Source organism: Anas platyrhynchos, chromosome 3, assembly GCF_047663525.1.
Source record: "Anas platyrhynchos isolate ZD024472 breed Pekin duck chromosome 3, IASCAAS_PekinDuck_T2T, whole genome shotgun sequence".
NCBI classification, from domain to species: Eukaryota; Metazoa; Chordata; class Aves; order Anseriformes; family Anatidae; genus Anas; species Anas platyrhynchos.
In genome coordinates, this window is record NC_092589.1 from 21,282,349 (window position 1) to 21,308,330 (window position 25,982).

The 25,982-nt window shown below is 39.5% G+C and overlaps 1 protein-coding gene across 3 annotated transcripts in view; it reads left to right on the forward strand.

The window, feature by feature from the left end:
* Window positions 1–8,882: 8,882 nt before the first annotated feature.
* Window positions 8,883–25,982, forward strand: part of KCNK2 (potassium two pore domain channel subfamily K member 2) — a 134,910-nt gene continuing 117,810 nt past the window's right edge. The window contains exons 1-4 of one of the 3 annotated variants that reach the window (XM_038177254.2): window positions 8,883–8,998; window positions 9,080–9,169; window positions 13,467–13,570; window positions 14,676–14,832. The gene's annotated coding sequence lies outside the window, so the exon portion shown is untranslated. Of the gene's footprint in view, window positions 8,999–9,079; window positions 9,170–13,466; window positions 13,571–14,670; window positions 14,833–18,525; window positions 18,612–25,982 lie in introns of those variants that run through there. The other 2 variants (XM_038177255.2, XM_072035511.1) reach the window with 2 other exon arrangements.

Sequence of the window (25,982 nt, forward strand, 5' to 3'; positions counted from 1 at the left end):
CAAGCTGCAAGTCCACACATTCCACCTCCACTGAATTTCACCAGTTTTATGAAAAAAGGTCCCACTGCTGACAACTGAGTCCATCTCAGGTGAGTGACAGGGTAAATTTTACTGTGTGCCTTAACAGCTGAAGGGGCCAAGACACCACTTCACCAGTCACCTGGATTCGCAGGAGTCAGGCAGTCACAGATTCACAGGAAATCCAAGAGATTTCAGTCCCTACCTTCCCTGCAAAGGCAATCCCTAACTCTCACTGAAATCAAGAGGAAGCTGGTTCTTTAATTTTCAAATCTGATATAAAGCCTAAATTTGAGTCCTCATTTTTATGGAACATTTAGCTTTGGGAAATGATTTAGGATTTGTCTATATATAAAAGTCGCAGTAATAATTTAAATCATAATTTAAATAGATATTCTCCAGTTAAAAATCTTATTTTGGTTTAGTTTAAACCTGTTCCTGGTTAACCTGAAGCAACCAGTCAGCAGTGCAAAGTGCATTCTCCATCAGATAAATTGTTATCACTTTAAAACCACACTTCAAGCTCATGTTTCTTAAGCAGATAAGCCAACTGGCATGGAGGAGCCCAAAGCTCAGCAACTTTATATTCCAAAGGGCCTTCTACCAGTGGAAACAGCTTAATTGAGAACTTATATTTGACTGATGAGATTTATGAGTTACAAAGGAAACATCTCCTTAGAGACGATCCCAAATGTCAAAGGACATGCCAGGGGCCATCAGAATGAGAAAAATCAATGCAATTCTTCCTTTGGTTTCAAGACAGCATTGTTATTTGGGGGAGAAACCAGGAGCATCTCACTCCTAAACAAAGGAATATTTACTTGTGTTGTCATATGCACATTTCAGGATAATATTTGGCTTCAAAGGCATTGCCACAACTCCTCTTGTATTTATACAGCTATAACCAAAACCTAAGAGCAGAAGGTTTAGAAAGTGATTACAGGTTTCAGAGCCTGATTTGGTGGCACCTGACAAAGTTTTTTTTTTTTTTTTTGCAGAGGACACATGCTCAACCTTTTTCTGGAATTCAGGCGTCACCTGTGGTAGCTCAGTTTTTCTCTTGTCTGGGAAAGCCTTCTTAAAGATGCAGGTGGCAAAGAGAGCCTTAACAGTGCTCTCAGAAAACAAACACTGGCAAGGCTGGTTATTAGCAGTCCTTTTTTGGATCAAATTCTGCCACCTTAGATCACAGGCTTAAAATAAAAACAGCATGAAATAAATGGGAGTTATCTGAGTAAATGTTATTGCTTTTCCTCTGCGCTCATATTTCTAATTGTCATATGTCCCTAAGTTAATAGAATCATCAAAAGGTCAGCTTATTTTTTTATCTTTTGAAAACATCCCTCTATAGTCACAACAGGATATGGGCGAAGGAAGTTACCTCTCTCAAAGCCAAGGTAACACATCAAAACATTTGAATCTTTTTAAAATTAGTGGTTTTTTTTTGGTCTTTTTTTTTTTTTTTTCTTTTTCATTTTTTAAGTGGAACTTAATCGTACCTTAATATATACTGGCTGAAGACTTAAAAGCAAATTAGTTTAATCTCACTGTATAGTACTAATGATCATTTCAATTATTTAATTTCTTTTGAAGTATAAATTATCTCTGGCTAAACCTCCACTCCTAATCGTTTTCTCTTTTTTTATGCCAAATATCTGTGAAAGGCATGACAGATAGAAGGACACTGTACTGAAGAGAGCTCTTAGTCACGTGCAACTTTAGATGAGAGGGCAGTTTGGTATCTTCTGGTGTCCAGCCCTATCATCTTTGCCCAGCTATGATTTTAAGTGGAAAAACATCAGTGGGAAACTGCTTTGACTGAGGACTAGATAAAATTGGAACAAGCATGTATGAAAAATGTAACCATTTGACCTGAATGCATTTAATTAGTATATGCATGCTATGGGTATTATGTGGTGCAACTCAACAATTGTTATGATTGAACACAATGAGGGCAGTAGCTTTTCATCTATGTGTGCATTTACTGCAGCTCACTCACGCAATAATGCTGCTGCTGTTGTTTGGACTCTGGTGATTTCCTCTGGTCTCAATCAGTTCACTGTCCCAGGCTCTGTATAAATAGTCAGTCACTCATTAACATACCCAAAGAATTTATAGCTGAAATTTGCAAACCAGATAAACAGAAGGCGGGAATTAAAAAAAAAAAAAAAAAAAAAAAAAGGCATGAGATTCATTTCAGAATGAATTTCAGATTCATTCATTTCTTTCTGAAAAAGAGTAAGTGATTTTCTTATTGTAACAAGATCAAAAGATACAGTGGCAGAGATATGAAATTTGGTTTACTGGGTACCAGACCAGTGCTTAAATCTCAGGACATCTACTTTAAATATTATCTAGATATCTAATATGTGGCATTTTCTTTCTCATAAGGAGAAACGCTGCAGTTCCAGTCACTGCAAGCATTTTTGACTTGTGGAGCCCTAAAAGCATCCAGGAATGGTGTGTTTCCCTGGAGAAAGCCATAAGAAAGGGAAATGATCTTGGCAAGAGGTAATCTTGAATTCAAAACCTTCAACGCTCCTTACTACAAGATTAAGTCACTTAAATCACACACAGACATGGTAAAACCATATTTCAGTACTATTATAGCTCATTATATAATAGCTCATTAGCTATACGTGGGCTATGATTTTTGCCTTTTTCTTATAGTGAAAAAACTCATAAATATAGCCTTTGGAAGAATACTGTCAATTTTGGTCAAGCTTGTCATTTGAGCTGTAGTAAACTGAGAGATCGCAGAGCTTGCCCTGTCTCTGCTTGTAGTCAAGTATGGTAACAGAAATTGCTGTTTTGGGACAACTTCAGAAAGGATGACTCTCCTAGATCTGCCATAAATTATATCTACCTCTGTTAAACTTGTATAAAGCACACTAGTGAACCTATACTGAATGCTCAATAGTTTCCCATCCATTTGGAAATCAAACCCAAGTCTTTGCAGTCACTAGGTAAGGGCACAAGCCTCAACCCTAGCAGAGGCTTGGCTTTATGTAATGACGTGTTCTGCTGTCAGCACATCTCTTCAGTTTCTTCATATTGTCTGCGTTTCTGCAATACCTGGATCTGTCTCCCTACACAAATGCTGTTGCGGTTACTTACGTCTGTGCTAAACTGATTTAATTTTATTGAATTATAACAAAACAACTCAATCAGTACACATGACACTTTGCTATTTCATATCTATGTGCTGTTCTTTTAACTGAAGACCCAGGCTGTAAATTACAGAAGAAAAATTAAGTCTCATAGCAGACAGACTGATACTAAAATGCTGCACTGGGAATTGTTTCTATTTAATATAAAACACAGCAAAACTAAAACAGGTGTCAGAAAAAGCACTGAATTGAAGTTTCAGGGAAGAGAGATGCTTCTTTACATCCTAGCTAATAGTAATGCACAGGTACAACATGACATCGTTAATGGCATTCAGTGAAGATGTAAGACAGACTCTGAATATTTGAATGACGTACAATGAAACAGATTAAAGCATATGGCTAAGCAGTTGCTGCTGTGAGAGGATCACTCTCTGAAGCCAAATGGTTTGACTTCTGCAGCTTTGTACTTGCCTCCCTTAGGCTGCTGAGCAGCGTCAGCTCCCAGACTTGCAGGGCTTTCTGTCTTGCAAGCTTTAACTCTCAAAGCAAAAGTCAGTGGCAAGTGGTATTTTTAAGAAGGTTTCAGCACCAGTCTAGGCTCTTGTACTATTATTCACTAGTGATAAAATACTCAGGTTCACATATTCATTCGTACTTAAAGATTTATTGGTGAATACTACAGCATGGGTAACAATTAATCACACATTAGGCTGTTCCATTGATGGGAATGTGGAAAGTTTGGTGTTGTTCTAAAACACAAACAGATCTGATAAAACAGAGTTAGCAGTGGAATTTATAAGCGAACATGTTCCCAGGTGTTTCCTATTGATTGAACAAGTTTAGGTAAAAAGGAGAGGAACCTCACCCGTAGGAATGCAGATCTACAGTATATACATACAGACATATGTATACTGTATTTAGTGCTCAGAACTGATTATTAGATACACATTACTTCATAGAATAGAATCACAGAAAGGTTTGAGTTGGAAAGGACCTTAAAGACCATCCAGTTCCAACCCCCCTGCCATAGGCAGGGACACCTCTCACCAGAGCAGGCTGCCCAAAGCCCCATCCCTCAGCCTGTCTTCATAGCAGAGTTGCTTCAGCCCCTTGATCATCTCTGTGGCCCTCTGGACTTGCTCCAACAGGTCCGTACCCTTCTTGTGCTGAATGATCTACTCCATTTGGGGTCTCATAAGAGCAGAGTAGAGGGGGAGAATCACCTCCCTCAACCTGAAGGCCACTCTGCTTTTGATGCAGCCCACGATATGGCTGGCTTTTTGCAAGTGCACGTTGCCAGCTCATGTTGACTTTTTCATCCACCAACACCCCCAAGTCCTCCTCAGGGCTGTTCCCAATCCATTCTCTGTCCATCCTGAATTCATGCCTGGGATTGCCCTGACACAGGTGCAGGACCTTGCACTTTTCAGCATCCTAAAATCCACATTAATTTCCCAGGGGACTGACATTGTTCTTTGTTGAAATGTGAATATCTGCAGGAGTTTGAGTCCCATGTCAAGCATCAGAAGCAGCATACACAGACTTAATCCATGACATTAAAACAAACTGAACTTACTGTTATTTGTGCAATATTTTCAAGCTGGTTGAAAAATTTCCAGCAAAACAGGACTTCTGGAGGTACTTTTTTCAGTTTGTCAAAACAGAAATATTTCTCAGACAGATGGGTTTCATCAAGCTTCAGACAAAACACTAAGAATCCCACCAGCTCACCTGTGCTGGAGCACATGGGCTCCCTGCACCTATGGCTGCAAAATGGTCCCACTGTATAGCCTGATCCTCTCTAGGGGACGTTGGCCACTCTGGCACTTGCCTTTTCCAGGCCCGCTTGTTCTGTGGAAATAGCAGGGCCATCCTCTCTGTCTTGTGAACCTGGAAACTACCTGTCACATTTTGCCTTCTAGTTGAGCAGTAGGAAACCCCAAACCTTTGAGAACTCAGCTTATGCCCAGGGTCTGGGCCACTCTGAGTCCTGCACACCTGGGAGACCCTGCTCTGGGCTTCTCAGGGCTTACTCTTGTATGAAGAGATAAAAAGGCAGAAGTTCTGGGAAAAGATCTGGGGGAACCTAAAAAACAGAGCCAGATTCAATGGGGAAAAAAAAAAAGATGATTTCAAACCCTTTTACCATTTCATTTCCTACAGCAGAGGAGTTCTAATATGCATGCTAATATGGCATCATTTATCCCCCATAATTTGGGACCTTCCTGTGGAACTTGACTACCTCTACCAAAAGCTACCATACTCGTATTGCATGAAGACTGAGATGTTTGCACTTTGTGGTATTTATTTATCTGATGCATTAAACCATGTGACTAACTGTAAAGAACTTGAGGCAAATTAAGCAACTGTTACAGCTACGTAAGTGATACCCTGGAGAGCCCCTGTGAAGATAGGCATGAGCCCATACCCAGGCCATACTCCCACTGATGAGAAGGATCCAATTTTAGCAGCGTGCTTGTCAGCTCTAAGGCCCCTCAATGGAGCAACAAAACTTCTTTTGAAATGCCTCTGCAGTCACTGGGTGGTATCCACTTGTAGCTACAGAAGAAAAAAAACAACAAAAACCAACAACATGGGGAAGCAAGAAGAGACAGATGAAAGGAGGAAAGATCAGGGCAGTCCTTTCTCAACTCCCTTTGATGTAAAAGGGAGATGTTATAGTGTGGGTATCTGTACAGACAGAAAAAATAGGAACAGAAGACAAATAATAAGAAAACCATCAAAGTGTACAGAAAAATTAACTGTAGAGGCTGACTCTGATCTTTACTCTCCATCTCTTTTCATTAGCAGAACAGAACACCATTTAACTAGCAATATATTTTAGAAGGATGCCTTTTTTTTTTGGTAACAGCTCAACCATTTTCACTCACTCTTGCGTGCCACTTCTTGGTAGCTGCATATATATCAATTACTTCTTCTCATCCAGGACAGATTCGTAACTTCCTAGTAAAAGTTTCAAGACTCTTAAGTAAATAGAAGGAGCACCATAACTGTGTCAGCCCCTTTTTCCCAATTAAATAGCTGAGGGTTACACAAGTACTGATTAGCCTATACTCATGCCCTGCAGGATAAAGAATCACTCTCATCGGGCTTTTCTGTGGAACACAGGCCAAAACTCATCTGAAAATTGCTATTCTTTACACAGTATCCAAATGAGAGAACTTCTTACCAGTGGGGAATCTGTTCATTAATATATAAACCCTAATTGAGGAGGAACAAATGACTTGATTGCCTGAGAAAGTAACTGAGCTGCCTCTCAAGTATGCAGCCATGCTGTGGTAGCTCAGTGGATTTCAGTGGGCAACAGTCAAGTAGTTCCTTCAATAAAGGCAGGAACCCTTTTATGACTTTCTAAAATAAGCATGTTGTAAGTGAAGCACTTCAGATCTCATTTATCAACAAGAAATATGGCCCCATCCTGGGCAAGTAAAAGCAAGATATAAATAAATTCATGCTGTCTCTTCTGATGGATACTAACCTGCTGCTGGCACGTTACTTAATTTATTTTAGACTCCTTTGAAAATTCAAGCCTTAAAATCACTTATAACCCCTTGCCCCTTCCAAAATCCCCTTTCTTTTCTTCTCAGCAGGACAAAGGCTGACTTTAGCAGGATGGGTGCTCTATGGTCCCTCCCTTCTCCCAGTGTCCAAGAACTGCCTCAGCCATGGTCTATGGCTTGGAAGTGTCCCTTTCTGTACCAACTGGGAGGTCTGCAGCAGCATCCAGCCACTGATGTGCAGCCCACTCAGCCTGCAGGCTCAGCTCCCCTCCCCGAGCAACCAAATGCTTTCTCTCTGTTCCCTGTGAAGAAGGTCGAGTGCTGTGGCAGTGGAAATTTCCTTGAACTTCAAATTGCTGTGAAGGGTTCTGCTGCCCTGGCTCTGCAGCAATGTTCTATCTACCAGCCTGGAAATGACTCTAGGAATATGTTTGTAATTAGCGTGTGACTTCGAGCATCAAAGACCACGATGTATACCTTTTTCTCTTCCCATCCATCTTGTCTAGTTTAACTAGCAATTTAAAGTTTCTCGGGGCAACAGCTGTCTTTCACTCTGCACAGATAGGTGCCTCACACAATGAGCCTTGATCTGTAAGATTAAAACACTAAGACAGCACAATCAGCAAGTCACGAGAACTGATCTAAGTACAAATAAGTACTGAAACATGAGACGGGAGCTGTTAGAAAACTCTGAGGTTTGTGTGTCCACCACACTGGTTAGCCAAAAATTAAAGGCCATTCTCTCCCAAAGGGCTGAGAAAGGAAAAAGGGAGGAGGGATAGTATTAGGGGAAAGTATTGTACCATTGCCCTGTTCTTATACTTTCCCAGGCATCTACTTATGGCCAGTGTTGCAGACATATTTGATTAGATTAACTTCTAGTCAGATGCAGGGCAGTGCTGGCAAAATGCTTCTCTGTTCTCATACTTCTTCACTTTCTTTTCAGTAGCTACAAATTAGAAAAAACTATTCAAACTTGGTTTCTTCTGTCTGTATAGCTGGGTTGTTAACCCTTGCTTTGAGCAAGATAGAACTGCAGAATGAATCAGGGCTGCTGATCTCCAACCAGAAGCAACACAAGCTCTACCAGTGTTGCATGTTTTATTTACTGTTTGGGCTCTTCTGGTCTATAAGGGCTGAAACTAGACATAACGCCTAGTGAAATATATTAAAAAAGACAAAAAAAGAGAAAAAAAGAAAAAGGCACTTTACCTCATATTACCTCATATTGCAATGATCTTACTGTTAATTTTATCTACATGTCTCTTCATGTCTAGCTGCCAAGGAATGGCAGATCATGTATTGGTTTAAAAATAACAACGTACATTAAATAAGAAAAGAAATAATCAAAAGAATGAAAGAGTACAGAAAAGAATATTTAAACGGAGCAGCTGGTGATTGCTGTCTCTTCTCTCTTAATTTTAGGTACTTTCTTCTTCTACTCAATTGGTTTCCCTCTGCTTATGCACATGCTTCTACTTTTTCTAACATGACATGAAAATGAGGTGTTATTGCTTGACAAAGCAAGAAATTTTAAAAGTAATTTTCTTTTCTATACAATGAGTAATTACTGAGTTTCCCCCCTTTTAGTCAGGTATAATGTATTGCCCAGTGAATGTGTATTCAGTACTGTTGTTTGAACTACAATGTTACATGAATGAACTACACGAATAAATCTATCACTTACGCTGTTAGGACTTCAAGAAGATAATAATTTCATTCTGCTAAATTATCATACTGTTTATTATTCTATTATTTCTACTTTCCATTCTTAAACCCACAGGAGTGTAAATGAGTGTAAATGACCCCTGATGGGCCATGTGGTAGGTCAAAGGTGCCCATCTTGAACACAAAATCTTCACAAGGGACTGCAGTTCACATCTGAAACCTGCTGGCTCACAGCAGTTAGCTGTGAGTTTCAGCAGTTCACAAAGGTAACACAGCCTCTTCCTGTAGCAGCTGCGGCAGAGAGAAATAACAGATTGATGGTGAAGGGGAGGAGGAAAAATTGAGAACTTTTTTATGTCACTTGGGGCATGCTGTGCACTGGTGGGGCTGCCAGGAAGCTTAGTTCTGTACCTTCTGGACTGGTGGGGAGTCATCCATGTCAGGTGTCACAGAGCAAATCCAAGATCGGCCACAGCTGTGGCTAATTTAACACCATAATGAGTGAAGGATAAGCACTGGATGCTAGCAAACTGGAAATTCCTCCAGAGCAGGCAAACAGTTCTCGATGGCCAAAAGCCAATGAAGCAGCTCAGCTCTATCGAGTCATAAAGCTTCCAGCATAAGGACAGCAGGAACAGGAACGTGTCTGTTCCTACATGCCAAAAAAACCCACAGGAGGAGGTAGGAAGCCCGATTCAGGCGGTAACTACAGAGCCAGTATAAATAACCAGTTTAGAAGCTGAGCTTTCTGTAACTTTTTAGTGACAGACATCGGGGAAATGACTGCTGTTTCTGTACCAGAACTACAGCTGATCTAGTTCATCATTCTGCTGCCAAGAACCTGCCTTTCAGGTATCTGAAAAAAAACTCCAGCAGTTTTTATATATATGTAATATATATATTATATATATATACATAATAATCTATTCTTATCCTCATATTAGGTCCCTTATTTCAAACACCCTGCTGTTATCTTCTGAATAAAGGAAGATGCTTAATCTTCTTTGTAATAAATCTATTGGAACTCATTACAGAATACTTGATATGTCAGGTTGTGTCTTCTCTAAACACAATTAAAAGGATGAGACACAAAATCTTGATATTTATCCATACTTTGTAGTTTCAGCAATCACTTCAGCAGCTCCCTTGAAATCAGTAAAAAGCTAAGTAATGTTAATTTAAAATTTGCAAATTTTCCAACTGCTCCTCCTGTTAACTGTAACCCTTTTAATAACAAGGCCAAATCAACAACTTCCAAATTTTAAATTAAATAAAGACAGTCACTGGTATCTACATCTACTGAAAGTCAATGTGCTATTGAAGGAGAGGGCAAAAGATGCCATCAGATGTCAATGATAAACTCCACCAATATGGAGACCAGTAAGCTCTTGGGAGAATTTTAAGCAGTAAAGTTAACATGGCATGTTTGTGTGTTTTAAGGTTGAGTAACAGCTATTGCAAGGCAAAAAAAATATTATAATGCTTCTATCTTGACTGACAGGTGTAAAAACTTTCGGTAAGAATTCAGTTCATGTGCAGAATGGGGCCAACCAGTTGTAAATAGCTACAAGAGAGTTAAGAATTCTCATTATTTTCATGGATCAAGGTGCCGGCACTGTCCAGATCTCTATGCTTTTATTTACCTATCTGCATCTTTATACACCATCGTGCTTTTTAGAAAAGGCACTCCAGTAGTGCTTTTTAAATAAATGAGCATATTTCCATAACCCAAATATGTAACCATTTCCTTTATTTAGATGGAAATCTTTTTATGTTGTTGCAAGTTCTTGATTTCTTTTTTTTTTTTTTTTTTTTTTTTTTTTTTAATATTATGGTAGTCAAGAAATCACCAGAATGCCTTTCTGCATATTTTTTAATGTTAGATATTCTTCTGTTTTCCATTTTTATCCCTTACAAAATTCCTTGAAAAAAAAATAGACAAGTGATATAATTAACAAATTTATAATGATTGTAACAGGGAACTACATTCGACTTTTGATTTTTCAATCACCACACACTGTAAACTTGCTTGCATTGCCTCCCACTGAAGTCCATAATGATTCTGACATTGACTTCAGTAAAGTCACCGTTTGATCCTCTAGAAGCTTATGGGTGCTTCCAGACAGAAGGTATGAAGAAACACAGGGGCAGGTACATGTGTGTTTGTTTGTGGGAGCAACAGGCAGGCCACACCTCTGTCTTGTATTCAAAGGCTATGTACTCAGCTAGATTCTTCAAATTCCATCAGGGCTTGGTGGAAAAAAAAAAAAAAAAGACTTTGTTGGCAACTGAAGACATTATAAAATAAACCCTCCAAAATATGTACCAAAACTGGACTATTGCAATCAAAATTTCCATTTTCTGAAAATAGACATCATGTACTAGTAGTTCAACAAAAAAAATGTACATAATTACAATGAATATGTGTGAAGAGGGACTGAGAATGATCAGATGTAGGAGTATTTTCTGTGGACGATTGTCTGTGCTACTGCAGAAAAGCTCTGTCTGTCTTCATCATGGATACCCAGCTCTTTTTCTCAGAAATAAAATGGGCTATAGTAAAGTAGGAAAGTTTCCCAATTTTTATTTGCTTTTTTTTTTTTTTTTTTTTTTTTTCAAATGACACAAGCCACAGGTTAAATTAAAATGCAAGAAGAGCATGCTGTAGAACAAAACAACACTGCTTCAAACTACAGCACTGTTAAACTACCAGACTCTACAGGCACATGATTTTTTTTTTTTTCATTGTGCAAGCAAAAGCATTCCTGTTACAAGGGGAAATTAGTTATCAGAGCAAGATCATACAGCATAGTAGGGGAGCCCTGCTGTTACTTGCTGAAATAACGTCAGAACTGAAAGGAGGAGGTATTAACTGTAATTCCCTGCTGCTTGCTCTCTTAAGGCACAGGCAGCTCTCAACTGGAGGCCTGCTCGTTGCAATCAAAGTTTGCCCTAAGAGACCTTCTCCACCATAAAGCCATAAGCAGCTGTAGCAGTGAACTATAAAGCTCTTATTAAATTTAGGTACAATTCTGGAAGTCTTTGCAAGGGAGGATCCTCATTCTCTGCTCTATTACTTCTGAAGAGGGCCCTACAGAATTTCACAGCATCTCTGACAGGGTGAGGCTGGCGCAGGGACACCCAGAGCAGGCTGTGTCCAGTTGGATGTTGAACATCTCTGAGGAGGAGATACTGCAGCCTCTGGGCAGCCTGTGCCAGTGCTTCCAGCACCACACAGCACAGGAGGGCTGCCTGGTGCTGAGGGCACCTACTGTGCTACACTTTGTGCCTGTGGCCTCTTGTCCAGACACTGGGCACCACTGAGAAGAGCCTGGCACCATCCTTTTTGCATTCTTCCTTCAGGTGTGTGTGTGTGTACTGCTAGTCAGTCGAGAGAAGGGATTGTCCTGCTCTGCTCTGTGCTGGTGCGGCCTCACCTCAACCACTGCATGCAGTTTTGGGCGCCACAGTATAAGAAAGACATAAAACTATCAGAGTGTCCAAAGAAGACTTAAGAAAATGAAGGGTGTAGAGGGCAAGACATATGAAGAGCAGCTGAGGTCCCTTGGTTTGTTCAGCCCAGAGCAGAGCAGGCTGAGGGGAAGCCTCATGGCGACCTGCAGCTCCCTCAGCGACAGGACCCGAGGGAACGGCATGGAGCTGGGACAGGGGAGGGTCGGGCTGGGGGTTAGGGAAAGGTTCTGCACCCAGAGGGTGGTCGGGCACTGGGACAGGCTCCCCAGGGACGTGGTCACAGCAACAAGCCTGATGGAGTTCAGGAAGTGTTTGCACAAGGCTCTCAGGGATGTGATATATATATATATATATATATATATGACTATCTCTGGTTGCTCCAGTCTCCGATTTTATTTTGCCACAATTCAATCCTGTATCGTGCTCTCCAAATCATCTCTTATCACCCTTACAAGCTCCTCCTTCACCTCTAATTAAACTTACCTCATGAATTCTTCCTCCCCTCCCCTCCTGCCTTTCTTCGGTCACCAGGGCACAGGGGCAACCCCGAGATGCCGTGTAGCCCCCTCTTCCCCTGTGGCGATGTTGCCACGGAAGAAGGATGCCCACAGCAGCGCACAGAGTTACTCTTGGGCTCCTGGCTGCTCCCCAGGCCCCCGCTATCAGTGCTGAGGTATCTCAAAGGCATGGGGAGCCTGCTGGGGCTGAGACCTGGGCAGCAGCTGCTGGCAGGCGGCAGGGCTCCTCCTGGCAACATGGGCACCCAGGGAGGAGCCCTGTGGCCCTGGCTGCTTGCCTTTACCTCCCAGGGAACCTCCTGAAGGTGCGGTCCCCCTCACAATGCCCGTAGGGCGTTTTGACAGAGCTTTCAGCAGCTCCTATTTATAGCTCGCCCGTCTTATTTTTAGTGCTGAGTAGAGGTTTCTGCAGCGGGAAAGGTTGGCAGGGTGCGTGCGGGGAGACTGAAAGAGCGAGCGACAAAACGTGTCAGCTCATCACATTAAATATTTAGAGCTGTGGTGCTGGGGCTGCTGACAAACATCATGCTCCTGCAGGCAAGCCTCTGTGGATGGTCTTGGGTGGAAGAGCTGAAACAACCAGATCAGCAATGTTTACAGGCTGAGCAGCCCGCTTGGAAATGTGCATCCTGGCAGTGTTTCTCTGTGAAGGTGTTATAAAAAATACGATTTCAGAAACTGTAATGCACTCCACACATTTGATGCTAAGGATGTGGTTGGATGGGCAAGGAGGCTGTAGGAAAGCAAATTTTTGTGTCATCAGAATGATACGCTACTACTTGGGATATGAATAATTGAAGTGTAAGTGCCAGTCATCAAAGTGCTTAGTTTTCAATATCCAGTCTTTAATATCTTAGAAAAAGGCATTATTGCAGGAGTTCATTATTTTTTTTATTTTTTATTTCTTGAGAAAGTTTGTTCACCATGAAGGATATGTCCTCTCTTTCCTTGGTATGTTAAATTTACATTGAACTTAAAAGTAGCTGCATGTGCGTAATGAACCGACGGATAGCCAAGGGCACACACATTCCTCACCGGGGTCCATTATATGCATTAGGTGACCAAAGGATAAATTAGATATGTGAACGCTACTCAGATATTTTCTGCAGTTCTTCAAAAATGTACTTATCCAGATATTTGTGTCTCCTCCATTTCAGATTGTGTTATCTCCAGAAGAAACTGTTGAGGAATTGGTGCCACAGATAAACTGGAACTGAAGAACCTGCAGTGGAAGAATTACAGGCCACAGTATCATGCAGAGGTTTGAATACCATAGGTAGAGCAACTGCACAGGCTCATGTAATTTTGAATCAAACCCTTCAGAGGATTCATAGCAGGGATTAAATGTGGTGTTTTCAGAGTCCAGAACATTTCTTACCATATCACCTAAAGGAATATTTAATTAACTGCTTCTTATTGTATATGCTTACTCATTGTGCTGTAGCCACTGCAGATGAACATCTTTGTTCCAACTAGTGAGTTAAACCTGCTATAAAACAAGAGATGAGGAAGGACCCTGTGTGTAGCATACTGATCATTGGTGTTTATTATGTAAAGTTAAAGGGTTTTAAACATCAATAGCATGCTCTGGAAAATAGTATAAACTGCAGATGACAAGTTACAGCAGTGTCTTGCTCTAAGTTTTAAGTAGAATGTCACCGCTGTTTCAGAGTCATTTTGGTGACATCCCCTCTCTAAGGCTTTCTTGAGCCAAAGTGACATACAGGGCAAGAACATATACAGAATAAAGCAACAGCTCTACAGGAAGGAGCTTAAACTTTCAGCTTTAGAAAATTGTATTTAATATTTCCAGCAGCTTCAAAATAAAATATGCCCAGGTGGCAAGTAGAGGAGAAACTTCACCTCCCTTACAGTCTTCAGATTAAATCGGGCAACTGAACATTTTATCTGCTAGCTTCATGTCTTCTAGCAGGTAACTAGAGGTGACAAATGCTCTGAAAGGCAAGCTATGTTTTAAATTTCACTTAGGCAGTTAATTTGCAAACAAATAACTGACTAGTCCTTTAATTATCCCATGGTTCTGTTGGTGATAGACAAGAGCTATAGCTCATATTCCTTCAGTTATGTTGGTGCAGTAAGAATAACAAGAAACTTAAAAAAAAAAGAAAAAGTATTTTTGTTACTGAAGTCAGCACTAGCATCTCAGAATTCACACAGGGAACAGATGTGATAAGTAAGAAGATACCATTTATACACACTTGCTATTTGGGGTTGAACTGTGCTTAAGAGAAAGTTATGTAGATCCTAAGTCTGCAATCAAGAAAAGTTGCTCTTAATGTGCTGATACTTTTAGAACCCGGACAAGGCTTTTATGTCTTTTTAAACAACCACTTTTCTCCTATCAGTTGTTGTTTTGACTGAAGAAAAGGAAAAACAAAATGAGCACCTCATGAAGAAGATATAGAGCTATTTTGAAGAGCTTCCTTTACAAATGCTCCTCTTGGGATTCAGTCTCTCACATAACACAAATCTCTTGTCTGAACCATCCTTCTCCGTGAACAGGTAAGTTCTGAAGCTTTTATTGCCTTTTAATCTAATGGACAGGTTCCTAGCTTGTATTTAATTAACATATGTTATGCTGGCACTCTTGAAAAGAGGAAAAAAAAAAGGTTTATTGGAAGCAAATTGTTAAAACAAAGAAATTGAGAAGGTTGAAGACTAAGCAAGAGATGAAAGACATCAAAAAAAAATGCTGGTTATCCTCATAAAGACAGAAAAAGCTGGGTTTGCTTTTTTTTTTTTTTCTCTTTTTTTTCTTTTTTTTTTGTAGAAAAGCTACCTTTGCTTTCTTCAGACTTAGCTGCCATTTTTCATTCTGCCTGTGGTAAAGTTTTGCTTACAGTCCTAATCTTGTTCAATTCAGTAGCAAGATTTTCTGATGACCCTTTTCTGCAGGAGTAAGGAAATGATAATCTCAGTGGCTACGCAGAATCTACTTAGATATATTTCTAGGCAATATTAATCTGTTACCTGAAGAGAGAAATACAACTCTTTCGAAGGAATTTGGTTAAAGTTGTACTCAGAGTTTGGTTTTGCAATGTAGTTTGAGATTAAGAAATTTTTAATTCCAATTCACAAGCCAGAATAAAAAGATTTGAACTTTGAACTTGATTATTGTGACATTTCAGTTATATTCTTATTTTCACTTTTTCTGATAAAATTCAATCAGGAGAAAACATGAAAAAGTAACAATAAATATCAGTTTTGTTCTGCAACCTTTACTCAAGTGAGTAATAGCACCAAGTTTGGGGTGACTGCTGCTGCTTTAGGACCATGGTAATGGGGAATTGCTCAGTTCTTAAAGATTTAACTATTTAGCAAAATACAAAGTTATATAAAAATTCAATGTTGTTGGACTTTTCAAGAGGCACAGCAACTAAACAAACAATTGAATGATCTAGCAGCAGCAGGAGACCTGCTAATGCAAATACTTAGTGGAGTGACTCATAAAAACAAGCCAAAAGAAAAACATTAACCAGCTTGCCCTTCCTCTTTCCCTTTTTCCCTCCCTCCTTCACTTCTCTCCACCTCTTCTATCTTAAAAGCACAAACAGATTAACACCAGGGAATTTTTCCCTACTTCCATGAGGTACACCCCAAAGGACTGGTAAGGGAGGCAAAAGCGAGATGCTAGTTCATCTTAAAACCTAAACCAATCTATAAAAGTCTCCCTCTTGCTGAATCACGGCAGGGAAAGAGGTCTGAGGAGCTTCTCTAGCTGCCTGACTACACTCTTTAGTCACTGTCTTTGTGTACAGGGCTAGTCCAACCATGGCTGACAATGTTGGAGTAAAACAAACGTCAAGACTTACACTGCAAATATAATTGTGCTGCAAAAACTCGTCAGAGGCTTTAGAAGCATAAATATTTATAACATAAATAATTGGAGGCTCCTAACCTTTTTCAATCTTAACGAATTTGTGGGATTTTCCTAGAAATTTCTGTTATCCTTTAGTCCTTTGCTTTCCTACCTGTGCATATTTTTAGTGAACATTATAAGCTGGGTATACTGTAATGTATTTGGATTTTTCTCTGCAGTTTTCTGTGGCATTACTACTGTAAAATTTCTTTCCAGGAAGCTGCAGTCACATGAGTTTAACTAACAGACCTCTTACATTGTGAAGTGATCACAGTAGCGAAGGATCCAATTTGAATCAATATGACATTCAATCTATTAGGTGAAGGTTACTTGCAGTACAGGAAATTAAAAATATTATTGTCTGTGGTTGCCACAAACAAATTTATCACTGAGGAAGGAGTCCATTTTCTTAAGGGGCTCTCTACAGCACAAGTTTTACTGCTCAAGAGAACAAACTAACTGCCAATGTTTAGACTACCCTGTGAACGTTAGTGGAGATTGTGCACCTTGCAAATTCAAACACACTGTAAAGACTGCAGATTATTTTTATAGTATTTTATATTTAGTACAAACTACATACCATACAAAAATCTGTCTTCTCACTCATAACCAAACTAACCTGATTGGTACGTACAAATGTACTTACATCTGCTCATTTATCTCAAGTACATCTTAATGATGCAATTATAAATTACTCTTCTTGTTGCTGAAATTTTAAAAGTAATGTCTATCCTTTGTGTTTCTCATCTAATATATAAATAGCTTGATTTGATTCTTGGAAACCTTTAATTTCTGGCTGCAATAAAATAGTAGAGGAACATGTTTCTAAAATACATGTTTCCAACCACTGGAAGGAAGTGTATCTTACTAATATCTTTATCATTAATTTGCAGTAATGATCCAGAATTCAAATCAGCAGGAAGGATAAAAATATAGCAACAAGCCTTAAATAGCTTGTTGACAGAGAAGCTTTAGAAATAAATTTAGCCTCAGTCGCAGCTACAGTTACCATTTGCCACTCTTTTTCTACAGCATTGTACGCTGTGTTTACTATTTCAGTGTGCGTCTGCACATTGTCCCTCAAACCTTCATAGGAAACTACATGGCTAAATGCAACCCCATACGAGAAGGCAAGATTTGGGAGTTGGTGCAAGAAGTCTGTGCTCAACGCCCAGTTTCAGGGCACACTGTCATTCTCAGACTTTGTAAACAGGGCTGGTGGATTCCGAAGGTTGTGGATTCATGAAACTAATTAGGCATTACAGTTGTAAAGTACCTCAGCTTGGATGAACCCATCCACCAGCCATATTGAGCACTGCAGTAATTTAGTCTCTGCAGTGGCACTCAAGTAGAGATTATTTCTAGGGCCTGTGATGAGGTTACACTTGGAACGGGGGGATTAAAACCTTCACCTGGGACTCTTCTGAGTATCACTTTTCTACATTCTTTGCTGAATGTACATCTACACAGCTAAAGGAAGGATTAACACAGATTTAGTCTCTTTTAGAGAAAAGCAAGATCTAATACAGTTTTGCAGGTTGAGCTTCACCCTTTCCAAAAGGAAACCCAAGACTAGAGGTTTCCAAGCCATTCACGCTTAAAGAAAAAGTGACTAGCATAGATGCTGATGGATATCTGTGGGATGTAATCCATGGTATTGAGGGCAAATAAGATTATTGCTGTGATTTTTTAGTAATGTAATTGTTTCATTAACTTGTTTAAAAATAATTAGCAGAGTCTGTTTTATGAAATTTTCAAAAAATCTTCTGCTGGGTGCAGATGGGTGATCCCTGTTGAAGTTCAGGAATATCCACTGAAGTATTTAATTCTTATGACAATGGCACATTCCATGGCATTACTATGTCATGTGTTACCTTGGCTGTAACATTATGTTGCTTAAATCACTATGAAGCCCTCTTCTCTGTATTGTGCAAGAGACCTGGTGATTGCTTCCCAGCAATGATGAGAATGAGTTATGAGCCTCTCTGCCTTTTCCTAAAATAACAGGGAATGAATTTCATGTGGGCAAACACTTGACTCATTCTTCTTGGAACTGATAGCTTACCACACAGGACTTGGAGGCTGCTCAGTGAACCAGTCATGGTTCACAGGAAGAAGAAGCCTCCAGAGGAGCTCAGACACTCAAAGAATAACATTCCTGGCCAAAAATAACCCTGAGCACTGAAAACAAATTGAAAAAAAAAATATTGGTTTACTTGTAAATCTGTTGCAGCAACATGTACCTCCAGACATATCTGAGAGATGAATGGTACATCCATCTTTGTCTCTTCACTCTTCTGTTTTCAAGTAAAGCTTCTTTCCAACCAAGCCAATGCCATGTAAGTTATACATGGCTTATGACCATGGGTCACCTGAGCTATGTCAGCTGCTGTTAGTGAGGACAATGGTGCAAGATCTGAAGGTAAGAATGGCTGCCCTCGGACAATTGCAATGATACAATCACCTCCACAGAAGGACTGAGAAAAGCAGGAGAGCTTAGGGAATGCCAAAACTGAAACAAGGACAGTATGAGAGAGGGATAGTCCTGCATGCAGTGCTATACAGTGAGGATGGGCAGGCTGCATGTGAGGCATATCCCAGTTGAGCATGGAAGCTACTAGATTGTTCTAGTAGCATAGTGGGCTGCAGTGCAATGCAGCCTGTTGCACTGGGAGTTTCAGCACCGTTTTTTTATGGATGTGTGTGAATGTGGGTGTGGAGGTGAGGTGAACACCCACACTATAAGCGGCATATCTCCTCCATGCTCATGCACTTTGGTGAACTGGAGATCTCTTTTTCTCCCATAGCTTCCTCAACTGCTATCTCCTATAGTTCTGTAGTTGACTGTGGGGAAAGTTATGGCCAAATGTGCACCATATTTTTGGACCTCTGTGTTTTGTCTTGACTGACAAGCCTTCAGCAGACTTGTTGGCACAAAATAGGAAATGGCTCACTGACAGCAGAAGGAATATGTCCTTCTTGGAGATATGAAGCCTTCCTTGGATGAAGGAGCTGCTGTGTACTGCCAGCTAGCATTCTTGCTGATTGTTAAGTTTCCAAATTAAAAAATGATTTAACTCTACATGAGACAATATGTGCTATGAGAGGATGATGTGGTGTGGGTCTTTATTGAACAGATAGGGAATCCTAACCATTCACCTTTTTCTTTTCTTCTAATTTTCTTCCCTTGTCCCTTGCAACCATTCCTCTCTGGCACCGATAAAACATTCTTTCCTCCCTCACAATTTTAAATAGGGAGGTAACGAAAGTGATCAGCCTGACAAGAGTAAGGGGAAGGGGCTGGAAATGTTTGGTGGTAGTGGGAAATAAAGGAGAAGAACTGATCATTCCTCAAAGTCATTCCTTTGCTTCTGAAAATATGTAGTCCCGGTACTGATGCCACAGAAAGAATAATCTTTCCCGGTGCTGAGAAAATGTTGGGAATGCCTGCTCCAAAAAGCACACTTAGCATCCTTGTCTGTATGCTGACACATCAGCCTTCATTCCAGAGATGGCATGGGTCTCAAAGGAAAGAATAGCATTTTTATTCCAGAATATTAGTGGCCTGAGGCTAATCTCTGAACTGTCTACAGCTGAAGCTCTTCTGCACTGGGAAATGGCATTCATGTTGGAACAGGAATGCAGGAAATTAATGTGGTAACAAATGTGCTAAACACGGCTGTCTATATTTGGAGTTGGGCTCTCATTTGTGCTACACCCAGTTTACCTACACAGGAAGCTACAAAGGGATTGTGAAGTGGGTATAAATGCTAGAGTCACAGGCATTTAACAAGACACGGAATACCCCAACTTAAAAGACATTGTAATGCACTTTACTGGTCTAAACAGAGGGGGAAACAAGTAATTAAAAGAGGCCATTTTTTTCTGGTCATAGTGGCTTCATGCTGAGGTCAAGTTTATGCTTGATTAACACAGATTAGGAAAGTGAAAACCCCTATGCACATCTCTATAAAATAAATGAGGATCATAATTTTGTATTAGTCTGTTAAAAGCAACACGCTTAACATGGTTATGTTTACCTGTAGATATTGGTGTCCATAACCCTAGGAAATACCTAGTGCCATCTGCCCATTCTTGCAGAGGTTCAGGAGGGATCGCTTAAAAATGGCAGGTGCACACTGACAAGAAAATCCCATTTGCTAAATGTCTTTAAGGAGCACAATGCCTCTGTTCAATCCAGCCGCTATTTTTGTTAGGACCTGTGCATCACTAGGAATGCTTCCTGTCATAATGCATTATCTTTGAACAAAAATGAGTTACATTTTCCTTCTGTGAGAACTGGGATCTGGAAGTACCTGTAACGAATTTGTACAATTCATAGCAAGACTGGAAACATTAGGCAGTAACTACTTAATCCTATGGCTATTTTATTATCATTTCTTTGCTATTAAGATAGTACAAATAATTGAAATTTTAATCTGGGATATTTTCTTAGACATTAAGACCACTGTAGATTCAATTCATGTTGCAGTGCTGTGGGTTAAAGATGAATTCACTGTTACAATGATATGAAATTATTGGATCTCAGCAGTTTTGAGGTAAGAGATAGAGTTGAGTTGGTTGCACTTGCTGTCTGCCCACAAGCTGTACAGAGATGATCAAAAGGTTAGCAAGCCTTATATGACTCTGGTATTGCTGCATGCTAATACAAGTAGACCTGCAAAAGCAGGATCTTCTCCTGAGGTTAACCTATAACATAACTATTTTAGCAGGCATTCTAGTGCAGACATAATAAAAATAACAAGGGTATGACCTTGGGGAGTACTATAGTTGTCACTTTCTGATTCAGACTGTATGTCCTTTCCATTTAGCTTGAATAGAACTATACAAAATATTTTTAAAATGAAGGAATATGCATAGTACAAGGTAGAAGATGTTAGTGGTGTTTTAGTTCTGTTTTCATGCCGCATAGAAAGTGAGATAGAATTTTGGATATGTTCCTCAAGAAGAGGAGCCAAGAAATTCTGTTTTTAAAAACTGATACTGACATTTATTCATAGCCAGAAAGAATGAGGCACCTCCTGTGGCTTAGTTACCCCACTTTCACTAAAGGATTGCTAATGCTAAATTGTCCCTAGTTACCCTATTTTCAAAGTGTAGAAGCAGTACTTATATTATGAAAATTAACTAGATAGTGTATGACAAATTGCTTTGAAGAGAGTATCAAAGAAATTGTGTACTTTTAAAAAGTACTTGGTATTTAATAACTTATCAGATAGCTGGCTTCTGCTCCCTCTGTCTTGCAATAGTTTTGCAATTTGTTTCAATGACTGTATGATGACCTCCGGAGTTTCTACAATTTTCAGCTATGTTTTGTTTGAAGATTGCAATGCTCTAAATGACTTCTGTATTTTCTCCAACCCCAATTCTGTGTAAAACTCAAAAATAGTCCTATGATAATTCAGGAGACAAAAGCTGTCCTTAGGCCCTAAGATCCTTTAACATTTTAGGTATTTTGTTGCATCTACACTCCAGCAGTATGTTGGATGCACATTTTCCCTACTTTCATTGCTCTTCATTCACTGTTTGAAAAGAAAGCCAGTTGTTCTGTCATTCTGAATAGTTGTGACAGATCCACAGTGACTTCATGTGGATGTGATCAAAGTGAAATCATGCCTAATGAGAAGAACTAATAATAAACAGCATAGAACCAGTGCACAGTTGTTCACAGTTTGAGAATAAAACGTGTGCTCACTTAATGTAGAGAACTATTGTTTTGTAAGAATAATTTCCAAGCTACGGGAAAATAAATTTAAAACTCGTGGCATATCTCCTCATCTGAAAATGCAGGGGAATTTAGAGCTGCATGGGAAGTTTGTGGCTTAAACCCATCTCTGGGGAAAGTAGAAGTGTTGATGAAGTAAGTCAGGGTAAAACAGTGACAACTCATCCATTTAAAAAAAGGTAACTGTATAGTGATACATCTGAGAGGGTCTGCCAAGAGAGATGATTTTTTTCTTACCCCGTTCTTGTCCTCTACTCAATGTACATACTTCTGTCTATTCTCAAAGGTAGGTACTGAGCCGGCAGGACCTTTAGTCTGGGCTGATTTTTCAGGAGCTGTACCTTTTCTCCTCTGTGAATGGGAACAGTTTATGCTATGTTCTGGCTGTGCCAGCCTTCTGTGTCCTCACCTGATGGCTTCACACCAGGAGTGTCACCAGTGATGGCGACCTCAGGCACTTCTTGCCTTAGCTGCTGGCAAGGCTCTGGCCTTCTAGCACTGGGCATTTTGTAGCTTTCCCATACTTTTGTGTAGTCCTCCAGATCATTCGGGTGGCATAAGTGCACTCTGGCATTTCATGGTTGCAAAAGAGTTCTTTTTATACTTCAGTTGCTGGGAAAACAACAGGAGTACGTGAGCCAGATTTCATGTGTCCGTGCCATGTGCAACAGGTGGACAGAACTTTGTGACTTTGTTCTTGCAGATGGATGCAGGGCTGTGTAGGACACTTCTTCCTTCCCCAGTGCAGACATACAGCTGCTTTCCAGTGGGAACTTCTCACTGTGTCTGCAAGAACTTCTATGGCTACAGCAGTACTTAAGTTCAGGGTTGTTCAGACCCCTGGCACAGAACGTGGTCTGTACCAAGTAAATTATATTGGATTTAGAATCTGTTGTTGACCCTCATTTAAATCAACAGACATGTAGGAGAAACAATTAAATATATTGCTTGCTAACTACACAAAAGATGTATGTATTCTATTGCGTCTCATTCTACTATTTTTGTCCTTTGGTTAATAAATATAATAAACATGCCCAAGTTAAATACATTACTGCAGGATGCTAATATACTGAGGATATTGAATATAATAGTCATCCTGGACAAATGGTCCAACAGAACAAATGAAAAAGTACATAAATAAGTTTTTACGATTTGATGTGATTGTTCTGTCTTAAATTTCTAGGGACAATAATTATCACTCTAATTTCTTTCTCAGAAGTCCTAAATAGCAAGATAGAGGAAAAAAAGGACCATCACTGGAGTCACAGTCCAGTAACTGACTTAGATCATCTATAGTGAATTTTAGTCTAGATTATTTTAAACAGTCATTTCTTTAGCATATGCATACTTAAGGGAGTCTCTCCTAAGAGTACAAATAATATTAATGAGTAATATAGTTGTGCTTTATAGAGGTACACGTCCATTATAATTTATAATGGTTATTATAATTTATCTGACCTTGGTCAAGCTTTAATTATCTGTTACTTGTTAGCAGACTTCTGCTTATTTTATAATAAATAAATAAATTATGAGAAATAGAGTATATAATGCAAAGAAGGCTTGCTGCACTTACTTTTTAGTACAAAATAATAATAATAATAATAATAATAATAAAAATCAGTAAGCTTTCCAGCACACAGAAATGCTGAACTAATCACTCAACATTACTTTGTGTTCTTTGATAAATGTTTCAGCATTACAATGGAAAACAAGTTTATCTGCCCCATGCAATTTTCATGCAGATCCCACCTGAGCCCTGAGCTGTAAATGTATATACTTTACATAGGTTCTTATTTTTGTGCTACACATGCTCAGGGTTGGAGTAAAAACAAAACAACAACAACAAAACACACACACACAAAAAAACACAAATCAATGTGCATCTGGGTTTAGCTTTGCACTTAGCTTGGCCAGGTTGGTTACAAATACAGTACATGAACTCTAGAGTAAGAGTGGAAAAGTCATACATTCCTTTAAACAGCACACAGCTTCATAGATACTGCTACTTTTCTTACTTCTGCACCGTGCTCTGTGGATGTCTTCAGTAAATAAAAAACCCCAACAGTATATAGGTGATGCTTACGGCTTTCTGAGTCTTCACACATTGTGGCAAGACCATACAAGAAATCCTCTCACTGTTTCTGTCATTCTTCTGTTGTTGATCACATCATCCCTACCAAAGGCATTTAATCAGAGCCTCTTATCCATCTTCATACAGCAGATAGCCCTGAAATTTTCTGTCCTAAACCATTTGTAGGGTACAACTCTAGTCTTGTTTGTGTTGATAATATACCCATATGAGTAGTATTTCATGAGTTTTCCTGAGGTCCTTAATTTGACAGACTTTGTTGGATAGGGGCTTTTAGGCTGTCATTATATTTCATTTCCCAAATATGATTGAAAGAGGCCTGTGCTCTAATCTCCATATGACTGCTGGATTTTTATATTCCAAACACCCACCGGGAAATCTTAACTGCAATACGCCTAAAATGTGGCCTATAGCTTTTTGCAAAATTTATGGACAAGTTCACAAATATTAGTCATGCTGAGAGACGGTACTAATTTTAATCCACAAAACACCACGCTGAATAACATTGTGTCTCCTTACCTGTACACTTGTTAAAAATTATTTCACACACAACTGAACAGCAGGGCAGATGAGTCCTTGTATGAAGCTTCATATCTCTTTAAGTTTAGTGCTTGAAGGCTGTGCATCAAAGCATTTTGTGCATCATTAGTTTGTTCCTTGCCAGACTATGTGGTACCCACACAAATATTACCATCTGGTATCTTCTGTTTAAAGCAGCTGTTGTCAGAGTATTCCAGAATTTTAATCGGTATCTAGATTTCTAAATACCAAAGCCAAGATACCTTTGATCTCATTGCAAAGGGAAGAGCTTCTTGAGGTATGGGGCTGCGTTACAGATTGCTGATCTCCTTCTTGTACTAGACCCATGCACAAAAGGGCCATGTTCCAGTTCCCAGATGATAATTGACTTATTTTAGGATAACTTTCTGTGAGAACATCTGCAAGGTAAGCAGGCTTTACAAGTTTGACTTATATCAGACAGAAGGAAACGGCGAGTGGAGAGTGAAACAGAACAAGAGTTGTCCACTAAATTGTGATGGGCTGGGAATTGTTTGGGCTCTTGAGCTTTAAGGCAGTATGGAAATGAAAACCTGGTAACTTGGTTTGGTGCAATGCTTCTTGGCCTTACATTGATAAAAGCAGCTACTTTCAGGATTTGGTAGATGTTGGTCAGATCACAGTTAAATACTGAAGCAATTTGAACAGCTTTGTAAGCAGCATAATCCTAAAAGGACCAGTATACAATGTGATTTTTATTTATTTATTTATTTATTTCACAATAATTTATTTATCATTTCAGAAGGAGGCAGTAGTGGAAAGATATTGATGAAAAAAATGGCAGGAAAGGGGCTTCCACAGCTGACAAGTAACAGGTGTGAAAATTCCCATTTTCTTGAATCACCGGGAGTTTAACTTTTAAGCTACAGAAGCAATTTAGTAGGAAATTCGGTGTGATACAGTGGTGAGAAGTAGCATTGCCTTTGCTACAGATGCAGGACTTGGTTATTTTGTGACCAATAGAAAAGTGGGTTTTTCTCCAGGGACACTATTGGTATATATTTTTTTCCAATTAGTGGAGTTTTGCCATTGGTGCAGTATATAATAGTCATGACATGTAAGTTGTAACTATAGGAAACAATGGTATATTGCTGAAAATCACAACTCTTTCTAGGAGTTATTGGAGGGGAGAAAAATGGAGGACTTGTTGCTATAGTAGTGGTATAATGTAGCCCAGTATTTATTCCTGTCATAGCTGAATAATATTGGCATGGGATTTCTGTGAAACACAGCAGAGTGTAGGTAAGAAATCAGTGGATACATTTAAAGAAGGTTTAACCTTAAAGTGTTCACATATCAGTTCTCCGCTGTCTGATCGCACCCATTCCCAAAAACAATAAATGGAAGGCCATTCCCTTCCAAAATTCTAAATATAACATTTTTGTCCCCCTAACCCTTAA